Raw genomic sequence first — 14,855 nt, forward strand, 5'->3', positions numbered from 1 at the left:
CTAGCACTGGAAGCCATATTTAATTTTTTTGTTAGTTTCTTGTATTGGAGCAAAATGTTCAATATCTGGATTTTGGCTTTATCTCAGATATAATAATAATATAATGAAAAAGTTCTTGAAGCCTCAATTTGCTAATAAATTCTTGACAGTAGACTTGTAGTTACTGGAGTCGTATGATTGAATATATAGATCTATTGAGCCGATGTACTTTTTACTGGTTTAACAGTTGGTTAAATCTGGTCTTCTGTTTACTTTGTGCTGCACAAATGATTATTTACTGGTCTTCTTTATAATGCCAGTTATTTGCTTTACTGGTCTTCTTTATAATGCCAGTTATTTGCTTTACTGGTCTTTTATATTGCCAGTTATTTGCTTTACTGGTCTTTTTTATTGCCAGTTATTTGCTTTACTGGTCTTTTATATTGCCAGTTATTATGTATATTGGTCTTACTCCTTTTGCCAATTACATATAATAATATATTTCGTGAGTTAGACGTAACTCTAACGAAAATCTTTATAGATCTAAATGATTTATCGATAACCAACTGACCTGTTAAACACAGAAATTCTGTCCTCCGTTAAATAAGAATGAAGTTCCTTTGAAGAGTTTTAGAAATTGGTCCTAGATCTTGAATAAATTTCGTTAAAAGTTGTCCATGAACTTTTATTTGTCGGAGAGTGCCAATGTAACAACACTTGTGCCAGATGTAACAACATGCACGATGTTACGATGTGTTGTTATGCCGGGGATTTTACTTGAATTCAATAGTTAACAAAAATGACGATCTAGAATGACAATTGACGATTCTTTGATAAAATAAAACTCTGGAACTTTATTAAATACAACGTAAGTACAGTTTATGTACAAATTACAAATCAATGAATATGGAACACATTACAAAGGCTTTTCAAACAGAGCTCCTAGAAACGTGACTAGCTACAAGAACATTATTTTATCGACTGACTTTACCTTCTTACTACCGCCAATTCTCTGGCGCTAACTCTTTTCAAAAATGTCTTTGTTTAAATTCAAATCAACCAATAGATTTCAAACATACTAATTACGTCCCTTGGGTAAATCCTGACTTGAACGTCAAGTGTCTAAATTTGAGGATTAAATCCCGAGACTCATGTCGAGGGCTTATATTACTTTCAAAAGTGAAATGTACAAACAATTCTATAATGTAATCTGTGACAGTGAGCAAGAAGGAGGTATCTGTTGAATGAATAGGACCTAGAGGGTGAGCAAGAAGGAGGTATCTGTTGAATGAATAGGACCTAGAGGGTGAGCAAGAAGGAGGTATCTGTTGAATGAATAGGACCTAGAGGGTGAGCAAGAACTGTTGAATGAATAGGACCTAGAGGGTGAGCAAGAAGGAGGTATCTGTTGAATGAATAGGACCTAGAGGGTGAGCAAGAAGGAGGTATCTGTTGAATGAATAGGACCTAGAGGGTGAGCAAGAAGGAGGTATCTGTTGAATGAATAGGACCAAGAGGGTGAGCAAGAAGGAGGTATCTGTTGAATGAATAGGACCTAGAGGGTGAGCAAGAAGGAGGTATCTGTTGAATGAATAGGACCTAGAGGGTGAGCAAGAAGGAGGTATCTGTTGAATGAATAGGACCTAGAGGGTGAGCAAGAAGGAGGTATCTGTTGAATGAATAGGACCTAGAGGGTGAGCAAGAACTGTTGAATGAATAGGACCTAGAGGGTGAGCAAGAAGGAGGTATCTGTTGAATGAATAGGACCTAGAGGGTGAGCAAGAAGGAGGTATCTGTTGAATGAATAGGACCTAGAGGGTGAGCAAGAAGGAGGTATCTGTTGAATGAATAGGACCTAGAGGGTGAGCAAGAAGGAGGTATCTGTTGAATGAATAGGACCTAGAGGGTGAGCAAGAAGGAGGTATCTGTTGAATGAATAGGACCTAGAGGGTGAGCAAGAAGGAGGTATCTGTTGAATGAATATTACCTAGAGGGTGAGCAAGAAGGAGGTATCTGTTGAATGAATAGGACCTAGAGGGTGAGCAAGAAGGAGGTATCTGTTGAATGAATATTACCTAGAGGGTGAGCAAGAAGGAGGTATCTGTTGAATGAATAGGACCTAGAGGGTGAGCAAGAAGGAGGTATCTGTTGAATGAATATTACCTAGAGGGTGAGCAAGAAGGAGGTATCTGTTGAATGAATAGGACCTAGAGGGTGAGCAAGAAGGAGGTATCTGTTGAATGAATAGGACCTAGAGGGTGAGCAAGAAGGAGGTATCTGTTGAATGAATAGGACCTAGAGGGTGAGCAAGAAGGAGGTATCTGTTGAATGAATATTACCTAGAGGGTGAGCAAGAAGGAGGTATCTGTTGAATGAATAGGACCTAGAGGGTGAGCAAGAAGGAGGTATCTGTTGAATGAATAGGACCTAGAGGGTGAGCAAGAAGGAGGTATCTGTTGAATGAATAGGACCTAGAGGGTGAGCAAGAAGGAGGTATCTGTTGAATGAATAGGACCTAGAGGGTGAGCAAGAAGGAGGTATCTGTTGAATGAATAGGACCTAGAGGGTGAGCAAGAAGGAGGTATCTGTTGAATGAATAGGACCTAGATGGTGAGCAAGAAGGAGGTATCTGTTGAATGAATAGGACCTAGAGGGTGAGCAAGAAGGAGGTATGTCGTGATCGCTTTTTGAATGTATTAAGAAAAATGTTGACAGACCTTAATTCAAATTCAAGGTCTCTAGCCAACACACTAAACTCTGTGTCAGCGAAGCGTTTATGAAAATAGGTTTTATAGTTATCTATTGCGAACTTCAAACGTTAAAGCGGCGACCTATTTCTTTCTGCAAAGTATAAAGGGGGCAAATTTATGTTACCACCACATCAGTCAAGTACAATTTCTTTACTTTTTTTTCGATATCAAACAAAATAATTAATTACCAATAGTTAATTAACTTTTTTTTTATTGTTTCTTGTTGCGTCATTTCAGCTTGGTCCGAGATTGAGTGTAGATAGCGTAGATAAGATTTTTACCAGACAGACATACATAAGCTTTGTAAAAAAACAAACTTTTAAAAACATTGAAAGCGGTACACAATATGTGTCTAGAGCTGCTAAACTACGTATAACACATTTACATTTCACGAATTTCTAAGTTGAGAACTCGTTCTACTTTCTGCCATATTATTTATAATTTAACAAGGGTCATAAAAATGTCTAATTACTTCTGCTGGTGTGGGTTGATGTAAACGTTTTCGCCTTTAAATATCTTGAAACCAAACTCACGACAAAGAAATTGTTCCTATGTTTGTCAAAGCGTACACTAGACCAAAGACTTCACGTTTAGATAGAAAAAAAACAACAATAAAAACAATTTTGTTCTTCGTTCAAAGTCGAGCTGCTACTAAAGAGTTCCTCAGTCCATAAAGAAACCGATTCCAATATTTATTAAGACATGAACAAAATGCTTGCCACCATTTCAAAGATTTGTCGTCAACGAAAGAGATCAAAGTTCTTTTGTGTAAAAAAAAAGTTCAGCCAATCTCAAGTTTTTAATATCTTGTTAAATATCTTCAGTCCAGTCTATTGATAGGCACATAAGCAACTTGTATAGCGGGCAATTTGTAATTTCCCTCATGCCGTCATTCACAGGTCTTTCAATGGTGGTAACAGATCAGCTAAAAGAAAGCCCACACGTAGGGACAAAAATTTCACGGAGTTTTGCATTTCTATGTCAGTTGAATGATACTTGATCCTAAGGCGATCTATTTTTAAATTGAACAGCATTTTTGTGTGTAAATACTTGGACTTTGACCAGTGTTGAAATAATAAGACTAATTAAAACTATTGTCTGCCTTGCACAGTCTATAAATATCAAATTTACCTTGGAATGTTTTGTAATCAATCCGATAAATTGTTTTGGCTTTTAGTACCATGTTTTGATTGACAGGCCAATATTTCTTAGCTTTGAACTCAGAGAACTGAATACATTGCAATTTGTATAAATATTTTGAATGGATCACATTTTTCGACTAAATGAAAATAAAATACACAAGAGCAGAAATACTAAAACATTTATTTCTGTTTAATAAGGATCTGCTCTCATTGTCATCTATCGAGTTTCAGTTTTATCTATGGATTATTTAGCCCCAGACTTTTTTTTACTTACTTTGCAATGATTTAAATGTTTTAGAAAAGATTGAAATAGAATTAAATGAATAGAACAACACAAAAATACAACAATTGAGGACAAGAAACAGAAACTACCAAATGCAATCATTGAAAAAGTCTTGTCACAGAATATTTTGTTAACAGGCCTTCAAAAGTCTTTTCAAAGTATAAACCTAGCATATACAAATTAAAATTATTCCTAGCCTATGTTTGTGAGCCTGGTTCTTGAGAACTATTTGAGTTAGTCAACTATCTGGTCAAAGCACAAAGTAAAACAGACAAGCTGAGACTTGAACGGGTTAGTTGATTTGAATTTATCTGGAACAGTTCAGTGACGCCAATAATTAGCACCATTCTGCTTGGCGTAAAGTAAACAAAATGAAACCTAATCATGTCTTTGAAATCACCTCGAGACAAACGAACACAGTCAAATGTTGGCAATTCATTGGACACGCCATTATTTAAAAAAAAAAAATCGAAACTGGTAATTTCAGAAGCAGACTGTGTTGTTTTTTTTAAACTCCTGATAGCTGATATTAAAGAACATTGGTACCTTTGGTTGGACTTTAGTTTCTTTCTATAACGCCCATGTTTGTTTGATGACAAATAGTAATCATCTTGTAAGAAAACAAAAGGATTCCCTTTTAGTATATGAGTAAGATTTGTGATTTTTATTAAATACTTAGCAATCTATAGATATAGGCTGAGAAAGTGAAACATCAGAAGAACAATCGAATGACTGTAGATAAAACAAGCGAAATAATCTCTGTCTCAACTATTTCTTTATATGTCTACTTACAGAGTGAGAGAGTTTAGATTTATAAGGGATACATTATTAGATACATCTATTTAGCTCAATTCGTTTCTAACAAACTCCAGTGAAATCTGATACGTGTATAGTTCTACAATTTGCTTTGACTACTGCCTAACTCACATGAATGTAAAGTTATGTTCTGATAGTCTATCTCGTGAACTGAACGCTAGGATGTTGCGTCTGATAGAAACTCAGGCTAGAACTTATTGTACCGTGTCTAGCAAGGTGGGCAATGTGTGCGTCAAGAGATTTGGACACGCTTGACTTCACCAATGTTTCAGGTCCCATAACTTTTTACACAATATTGAAGAAAGACTTATTTTTGTTCATAAAGTCTCTATTATTAATGCGCTTTTATTTAAACCTCCTTCCGAAAGAACAGTACTTGCTTATAAGTTTGTGTGGTCTGTCTGTCCGTCCGTCTTTCCACATGTCACGCTTAAACCACAAAAAACTAAGAGTTTTCAGAAATACATTTTATACTTTTTAGCGTGCTAAAAATAATAGGTCGCTAAAAATAAAACATAAAAAAAAAATAATTAAGAATGCTAATGGCAAAATGTTATTTTTTTTTGTCATGCAATTGCACCATTTTTAAAACAATATTTAAGACTTATAAAATTATAAATAAAGTACGTGCTACATATCCTATACAATGATATAGTAACAATGATAAAGCTAAAAGGCAAAGAACCGCTATTGATTCTTTGTGGCCTGTCTGTCAGTCCGTCCGTCCCGTTTCTAACATTTAGATCTCAACAACTTGAAAAACATTTGAATATCCGATTTCATGATATTTAGCAGCCTGCAAAGTTCAGGTGCACTGTTCGTCAGACTGAGTAGTTCGGGAAATGCTGCCCTCACTTTGCGGCTTGTAACGGACTAACTACACACTCTCTTTCCTCCCTGTATGCTAGGTTTGTGTTATGTGTTACAAAGCTAGGGATCTATCGAGCTGTCATCCTCCCTACATTGCTCTATGTCTCAGAAACGTGGACAGTGTACAGAAAACATGCAAAGAATCTGAACCATTTCCACAATCCCTAAGAAAAATACTGAATGTCAAATGGCAAGACAAAATACCAAATATTGAAGTCCTTCGAAGAGCAGGTCTGCAAAGCATCCACACAATCCCAGCTGCAATGGGCAGGACACGTCTAAACCATCCCTAAACGACTATTGTATGGCCAACTATGCGAAGAAAAGCGCTCGCAAGGAGGTCAAAGAAAACGCTTCAGGGACACCCTCAGCATAGACCCAGCCACCTGGGAGACAGAGGCACATGACATAGCATCATGGCGTCGAGCTGTGAAAGCTGGTGCACAGGTTGCTGAGGAAAAGAGAACAACGCTGGCAGAAGAAAAACGCCAGAGAAGAAAAGCAAGGCCAATGGCACTAGCTCCAGCTGGAATAACCTGCCCAGTGTGCAGTCGAACATTCCGGATTCACATAGGTCTCACCAGCCACACGAGGAGGCATAAAACCTCATTGCAAAGCCCTCAGCCCCCTGGATGACAAAGTGGTCATCACCGAACCACGATGGACGAACTATGAATTTTTATCTTCATTTGGTAATTTTTGTTTGGCTTAGTTTACTGCTATGTATTAGTGTAATCTTCTCTAACCGTATGTGTGTTATTGATTTCATTGAATTTTTAAAACTAATCTCGATGAATTTTGGCGTAGGCAACGAGACCACAGCAAGGTTATTTTAGAACCCACCCCAAGGCTGTGTTGGAGCCCACCCCAAGGCTATGTTAGAGCCCACCCCAAGGCTATGCTAGAGCCCACCTCAAGCACTCTCAACTCTTTGCCTAGCTAGTTTTTATTTTCAGACACTTCAACCTAACGGAACTTAACGTTCCGGTATACAACAACATTTCATACATTGAAACGAATGAATTGAATGACAATAGACTACGTCGAAGTAAAAAGCTCTTCAACTCTGCATAGAAAGTACAGATTCAAGAAAATAATTCTTCTGATAATCCAATATCTATTGAAATGTTTCTTTTTCCTTTTAGAATTATCCTAGACAATATTTAGCGGCCCGAAAGGGGAAAAGACGCTATTAGTTTTGTGTGGAATATCTGTCCGTCCGTCCCGTTTAGATCTCGTAAACTAGAAAAGATAGTGAAAATCCGACATCATAATATTTTAGACCATTCAAAGTTCTGATGCAACGGCTAATTTTTTCTTTTCTGAAACCAAAAATTCTAATTTCACTTATGCAAGCAGTTTTTTTTTTCATAAAAATACACCACTTTTACAACTATTGACTATTAATAGTAACAAATACGGGAGGCTCCTTAGTATGGGAAATGACTATTTACCATATTTTTAACACATTTATGCAAACGGTTTTAGATTTTTTGTCAAAAATCTTTTTTTTTTGTTTATATTTGTATTGCTAAGTTAAGTAAGTTATGTTATACAAACTACTGCATTTACACACACAAAAAAAAAATGTTGACTTTTTTTTTAGAGAAAAAATCTATTTAATATGCATATAAGTTGGAAATAATTTAAAACAACAATTAATACGTAGTTTTTCATATTATCGCGTGAACTGCAGCAGTGCATCATGGCAATGGAACACTAAACTAAAGGATTTTTTTTTTTTTTTACGAAATGTTTTTTTCTTGAGGCATAAGAGCCTGTCCCTTTACAAAACAAATAGAGCAATTATATATTTATTATAAGACATCAGTTAGGCCAGGTTCACATCTAACTTCACATTCTCTTTCGCCTATCCTTTGGTCTGTGGACCGCTGGGGCACCACACAAGATCCGTCAACCTTCTTTCTCCATTCTTCTCTGTCATTCGTCTTTGATAGGATTTCATTCTGATGTTCTTTCTGAAAATATTGAAACTTGTCTTTTTTAACCTGCCTGGGTGCGGCACCTTCGAGGGGTCACGGAGGTCACGCTGGGTGGACCACTCCGGGGGCCGATTTTGAGTTTGTTTCTCCACACAAACTGTGTTTGTAACCTTGTTTATTTGTATAAATGCTTTAAAAAAATTATTAAGGTGAAATTCACCCAGATATCCCTTTCTTTCTTCCCGCTCCCCCATTTTTTACAACTGGTTCAGATAAGTGATATGATCATAGCGTATTGAGAAAGCTAAAAGCATAAAATAGCGCTAACGAAAACAATTGGTAAAAATATTTCTAATCGCACAGATTCATTATTGTTGGTCTAGATCTACTACAGATTTAATGACATAACTGATGGAAACTAATTGATACAAACTTTGTTTTTAGTGGCCCCCGAAAGGGGAAAAGACGCTATTAGTTTTGTATGGCCTGTCTGTCGTCCGTCTGTCCGTCCGTCCATCCCGTTTAGATCTCAGAAACTAGAAGAGAAAAAGAAAATCGGATATCATGATATTTTAGATCATTCAAAGTTCTGATGCGTCATGCATTTAGTCATGCATTTAGTCATGTATATTAACCAATTACCTAAATTCTACCAAGTCACTGGTTTTCCTGGCTAGCTCAGGCAACCCATTCCATCTATCTGTAATCCATTTAGATTTACGTAAAAATATAAGTAAAGCTTAGATAATCTATCAATAAACTTTTAGCAGCTTTAAATTTAATAAACAACTAATTTTTCGAGCTAGTAACTCTTTTCTCAGCGATACGCATCAACTGTTAAATTTCTAGAAAAATCGTTAGGGCTGTTTTTGATATCAGCGTTCAGGTTCGACCACCCATCCTCCATGAAGTTCTTCTTGTGTAGACCTACAAGTGTTGGTAATATCTTCTTACTTCCAAAGGATCGTGTAGGCCTCTTAGTGTTGGTTATATCTTCTTACTTCCAAAGGATCGCGTAGGCCTCTTAGTGTTGGTTATATCTTCTTACTTCCAAAGTATCATGTAGGCCTCTTAGTGTTGGTTATATCTTCTTACTTCCAAAGGATCTTAGTGTTGGTTATATCTTCTTACTTCCAAAGGATCGTGTAGGCCTCTTAGTGTTGGTTATATCTTCTTACTTCCAAAGGATCGTGTAGGCCTCTTAGTGTTGGTTATATCTTCTTACTTCCAAAGGATCGTGTAGGCCTCTTAGTGTTGGTTATATCTTCTTACTTCCAAAGGATCGTGTAGGCCTCTTAGTGTTGGTTATATCTTCTTACTTCCAAAGGATCGTGTAGGCCTCTTAGTGTTTTTTATATCTTCTTACTTCCAAAGGATCTTAGTGTTGGTTATATCTTCTTACTTCCAAAGGATCGTGTAGGCCTCTTAGTGTTGGTTATATCTTCTTACTTCCAAAGGATCTTAGTGTTGGTTATATCTTCTTACTTCCAAAGTATCATGTAGGCCTCTTAGTGTTTTTTATATCTTCTTACTTCCAAAGGATCTTAGTGTTGGTTATATCTTCTTACTTCCAAAGGATCGTGTAGGCCTCTTAGTGTTGGTTATATCTTCTTACTTCCAAAGGATCTTAGTGTTGGTTATATCTTCTTACTTCCAAAGGATCGTGTAGGCCTCTTAGTGTTGGTTATATCTTCTTACTTCCAAAGGATCGTGTAGGCCTCTTAGTGTTGGTTATATCTTCTTACTTCCAAAGGATCGTGTAGGCCTCTTAGTGTTGGTTATATCTTCTTACTTCCAAAGGATCGTGTAGAGTGTAGGCCTCTTAGTGTTGGTTATATCTTCTTACTTCCAAAGGATCATGTAGGCCTCTTAGTGTTGATTATATCTTCTTACTTCCAAAGGATCATGTAGGCCTCTTAGTGTTGGTTATATCTTCTTACTTCCAAAGGATCGTGTAGGCCTCTTAGTGTTGGTTATATCTTCTTACTTCCAAAGGATCGTGTAGGCCTCTTAGTGTTGGTTATATCTTCTTACTTCCAAAGGATCGTGTAGGCCTCTTAGTGTTGGTTATATCTTCTTACTTCCAAAGGATCGTGTAGGCCTCTTAGTGTTGGTTATATCTTCTTACTTCCAAAGGATCGTGTAGGCCTCTTAGTGTTGGTTATATCTTCTTACTTCCAAAGGATCGTGTAGGCCTCTTAGTGTTGGTTATATCTTCTTACTTCCAAAGGATCGTGTAGGCCTCTTAGTGTTGATTATATCTTCTTACTTCCAAAGGATCGTGTAGGCCTCTTAGTGTTGGTTATATCTTCTTACTTCCAAAGGATCGTGTAGGCCTCTTAGTGTTGGTTATATCTTCTTACTTCCAAAGGATCGTGTAGAGTGTAGGCCTCTTAGTGTTGGTTATATCTTCTTACTTCCAAAGGATCATGTAGGCCTCTTAGTGTTGATTATATCTTCTTTCTTCTTTAGTGCTTACGTTTCTATGTGTATTATTGTGTTCATCAAGTTATGCTAAGTAAATGGTTTTCTGCCCTGATACAGGCATTTTTGTTTTAATCGCTAGAGTGATTTAGGCATGTTTTAATCGCTAGAGTGATTCAGGCATGTTTTAATCGCTAGAGGGATTTAGGCATGTTTTAATCGCTAGAGTAATTCAAGCATGTTTTAATCGCTAGAGTGATTCAGGCATGTTTTAATCTCTAGAGTAATTCAAGCATGTTTTAATCGCTAGATTGATTCGGGCATGTTTTAATCACTAGAGTGATGAAGGTTGTTTTTATATTTGTTTTATGGTTGTTACATCATCTGCCCTATAGATCACAAGGTCTGAAAGGGAATTTTTTTTTTTTTACTTTTATTATGGTTGTTTTATGTATTTTGCTACTTTACTTTTTAGTCTTGTGTCCTGAAGTAATTTGACCACAACACACCAATCGCGGACTCTGTTGTTGTCACTTATGTTTCCAATGGGATTTGATTTTTGTCCGCCATCATATTTTATGTCATACAGCTGTAAACTATTTCATACATTTATACCTGATCTACGCTAAGAAACTGGTAACAAAAGCTTCAATTATCGTTTGACTGTTGTTGAAGATACCCTATCGTCTAGTATAGTTAAGTGGTCATTAGCGCTGACCAGAGTGCTCATCATCTTCTCTCCTTGTCTGGACACCTTTCAGAACAACCAGATGTTTCTGGCACTAAGTTTGTTTGATTCTTAAAGTCTTACTTTCTTTGGAGGTATTTATCCAATGAACCATTTTCAGATATGAACTACTCTCTTCAATGATTCGTTTTGTTTTCAGCAATTTCATAATCATTGTGCTGTAGACTGTAGACTATTAGGTGTATGTGTGTGCTTGTCTCCATGCTTCAGTAAGTTGGACAAGTTTTTATTCTTTCATTTGCTAACGTACCACTCTTTGGTGTCCTTACAAGCCGAGAGGGTTAAACTCTTTCCTTTGTCTCCTTCAATGGATCAGCCCGAGGGAATTAAATCCCTTCCACTCTTTAGACCCAGCATACTCACTTCTTTCCCTCATCAGTTGTATCCCTTGGATAAAAAGTACTTTTGCTTTACCTCCTATAATATTGCGTTGTTTGTTGTTTATTCCCCTTTGAAATAAAATTGTATTACTTAGTTTATTTCTGCTGCGTTGACCTAGTTGTGACCTGCATTGTTCCCCTCACCTCTCTTTTGTTTGGTAGTAAGACAAGGGAGACAGAACACGTGACTTTACGGTTTACTTTCTCTTTGCTTTACTTTCTCTTTGCTTTACTTTCTCTTTGCTTTACTTTCTCTTTGCTTTACTTTCTCTTTGCTTTACTTTCTCTTTGCTTTACTTTCTCTTTGTTTTACTTTCTCTTTGTTTTACTTTCTCTTTGTTTTACTTTCTCTTTGCTTTACTTTATCTTTTCCTTACTTTCTCTTAGCTATACTTTCTCCTTGCTTTTGTTTTAACCGAGGAAAAATAAGCTTTAAACTTGAAGGAAAAGTCAATCATTTAATTGTAATCATTTGAGAAAAATATCTTTTCAGTAAAACCTTTAATTTAGCTCTCTCCTTATGTTTCAGGTAGTAATAGATAGTTCGTAACGTTCAGCCTACATTCATATATTACATAATACTCAGTGTCGGGGGAAAAATAGTCGAATAATAGATTTTAATTTAAAGCAATCTTAAAAGAACCTATTTAATAAAAAAAAAAAATTGAAGTCTGAGAGTAAAAATGTTCCCCCCCCCCTTTTCCACATTTTTTCCCTCCTGCTGCCGTGAACGTAAACCACATTCGGTTCTATTGTCCACTCTGTTCCTGGATCCTGTATTCAATGTCCATTCATCTTATGATAAAGTGATCAGTTTCACTGGGGATTCGAATAGCTTTTAGGATTTGTACCATTGTTCTACAGATGATGGATTCAAAGAAATTGTGAACCAAATAAGACGTCTGTTGAGTTTTAGTCGTAGTCTTTTAACCATCATGAGAGATTGTAGTCCTTTGTCTAGGAAAGTCTGGCTGTGTTTGTCAATTTGTAGACAGATCTGTGTATAATTATGTCTACACTCAACTCCACATAGACTTGTTTATGAAAGTCTAAATTCAACTCCACAAAGACTTGTATATCAAAGTCTAAATTCAACTCCATATAGAGGTTTAGGCCTTTAAAAAATAATCTCGGATTTATATTTAAATTATATAATCTATAATATAAGTGCAAGTCCCTGGTTGATTGATGAATTTTCCCACTTGCCGTGGACAAAAAAAAAAATTCAAAAATTTAACCAGTTTGTATTTTTCGTGTGCTTACGACAACTGAGTAACTTTCATGATCGTAACCGCAGAAATTAAATTTTCCGAAAACGATTTTTCATTCGCAACATGTTTTTTTTTATTCGACACACTCGGTAGAGTATCTTACTTTACATCTGAGGGTTAGTTGTTCAAGTCTCTAATCTCGCGTATTAAAAAAAAAACATAAACCATGTATATATATATATATATATATATATATATATATATATATATATATATATATATATATATTAATATATATATATATATATATATATATATTTTAAAATAGTAATTTTCGCACAATTTAATTTTTTGTAATTCTATCTTCATTAAGGTTGAATCGGAATTTATAACCTCGATCCTAAGATGATATTTAACACGATTAAGTGGTGGTGTTTGAAAGCGTCAAAGAGCCTTTCAAATAGTTCTACGAAAAGGTAAAAAGCCGAAGAATACTCATTTCTATTGTATTTATTTCTAAGGCGTAGAAAGGTTAGGGGTGATGTGGCATACTGGTCACATCGAATTCACTGACAAAAACTGGTGATGTGGGATAATGGTCACATCGAATTCACTGACAAAAACTGGTGATGTGGGATATTGGTCACATCGAATTCACTGACAAAAACTGGTGATGTGGGATATTGGTCACATCGAATTCACTGACAAAAACTGGTGATGTGGGATATTGGTCACATCGAATTCACTGACAAAAACTGGTGATGTGGGATATTGGTCACATCGAATTCACTGACAAAAACTGGTGATGTGGGATATTGGTCACATCGTATTCACTGACAAAAACTGGTGATGTGGGATATTGGTCACATCGAATTCACTGACAAAAACTGGTGATGTGGCATACTGGCCACATCGAATTCACTGACAAAAACTGGTGATGTGGCATACTGGTCACATCGTATTCACTGACAAAAACTGGTGATGTGGCATACTGGTCACATCGAATTCACTGACAAAAACTGGTGATGTGGCATACTGGTCACATCGAATTCACTGACAAAAACTGGTGATGTGGGATATTGGCCACATCGAATTCACTGACAAAAACTGGTGATGTGGGATATTGGCCACATCGAATTCACTGACAAAAACTGGTGATGTGGGATATTGGCCACATCGAATTCACTGACAAAAACTGGTGATGTGGGATATTGGCCACATCGAATTCACTGACAAAAACTGGTGATGTGGGATATTGGTCACATCGAATTCACTGACAAAAACTGGTGATGTGGGATATTGGCCACATCGAATTCACTGACAAAAACTGGTGATGTGGGATATTGGCCACATCGAATTCACTGACAAAAACTGGTGATGTGGGATATTGGCCACATCGAATTCACTGACAAAAACTGGTGATGTGGGATATTGGCCACATCGAATTCACTGACAAAAACTGGTGATGTGGGATATTGGCCACATCGAATTCACTGACAAAAACTGGTGATGTGGGATATTGGCCACATCGAATTCACTGACAAAAACTGGTGATGTGGGATATTGGCCACATCGAATTCACTGACAACACTATGTGTCTGGGAGGGGTAGCGTTGTGAAGCGTGCCGTGCATTTAGATGTAATAGATACTAAAATTCAAGTATTTCCATATGCGGGACGTAAAAAGGGGGGGGGGGGGAGAAAAATGATGTTGAGTTTACAAAGTAGAAGTGTATTTGTTAGGGAGGACGATTTAAAGTTCCAGGGGGGGGGGGGTTTGTTGAAATGTGGGCAATTTATTGAAATTGTAGAAAAATAAGGCGGGGGTATGACCAAAGTATTAGCAGTGAGTGTAAGCATTAGCAGGATGTAATAAGACAAAAAGCCCAGGCCACAAAAATATCATAGAGCCAATGAAATATTTCGAATAAGAACTGAAAACGAGAAGAATAGTCATACAGTGTAAAATAACAAGTGTAAACTAACACTAGAACTTTTATTGGTTAAGTAGAAGAGTTGTAGGGTGATGGTGAAGAGAAGTGATACTCGAATTTACGAGCTGGTCCAATTCAACGAAATAGATACTAGAATTGGTTGGCCAAAGGAATGTATCGGGGAGCGTTTAACGTTATATCATTATATTGTTATGAGTAAGAAACATTGGGGAGGTCCATGGCAAATAAACAATATAATACTAGCAGATCCAGAACTTTGGAGTGGGGGGGGGGGGCGATTTTTTTCCAAACCCTAACGCCCAGTAAACCCTAACCCTATGCATAAACGCGCGTATATATATATATATATATATA

At 36.6% G+C, this 14,855-nt stretch overlaps 1 protein-coding gene across 7 annotated transcripts in view; it reads left to right on the forward strand.

The window, feature by feature from the left end:
• Nucleotides 1-14,855, forward strand: part of LOC106074013 (high affinity cGMP-specific 3',5'-cyclic phosphodiesterase 9A-like) — a 132,361-nt gene that overhangs the window by 18,275 nt on the left and 99,231 nt on the right. Inside the window, exon 2 of one of the 7 annotated variants that reach the window (XM_056009096.1) lies at nucleotides 12,920-13,022. The exons of the other annotated variants lie outside the window; for them this stretch is intronic. The gene's annotated coding sequence lies outside the window, so the exon portion shown is untranslated. The remainder of the gene's footprint in view (nucleotides 1-12,919; nucleotides 13,023-14,855) is intronic. 7 annotated transcript variants of the gene reach the window in all.

Source organism: Biomphalaria glabrata, chromosome 13 (assembly GCF_947242115.1).
Source record: "Biomphalaria glabrata chromosome 13, xgBioGlab47.1, whole genome shotgun sequence".
NCBI classification, from domain to species: domain Eukaryota; kingdom Metazoa; phylum Mollusca; class Gastropoda; family Planorbidae; genus Biomphalaria; species Biomphalaria glabrata.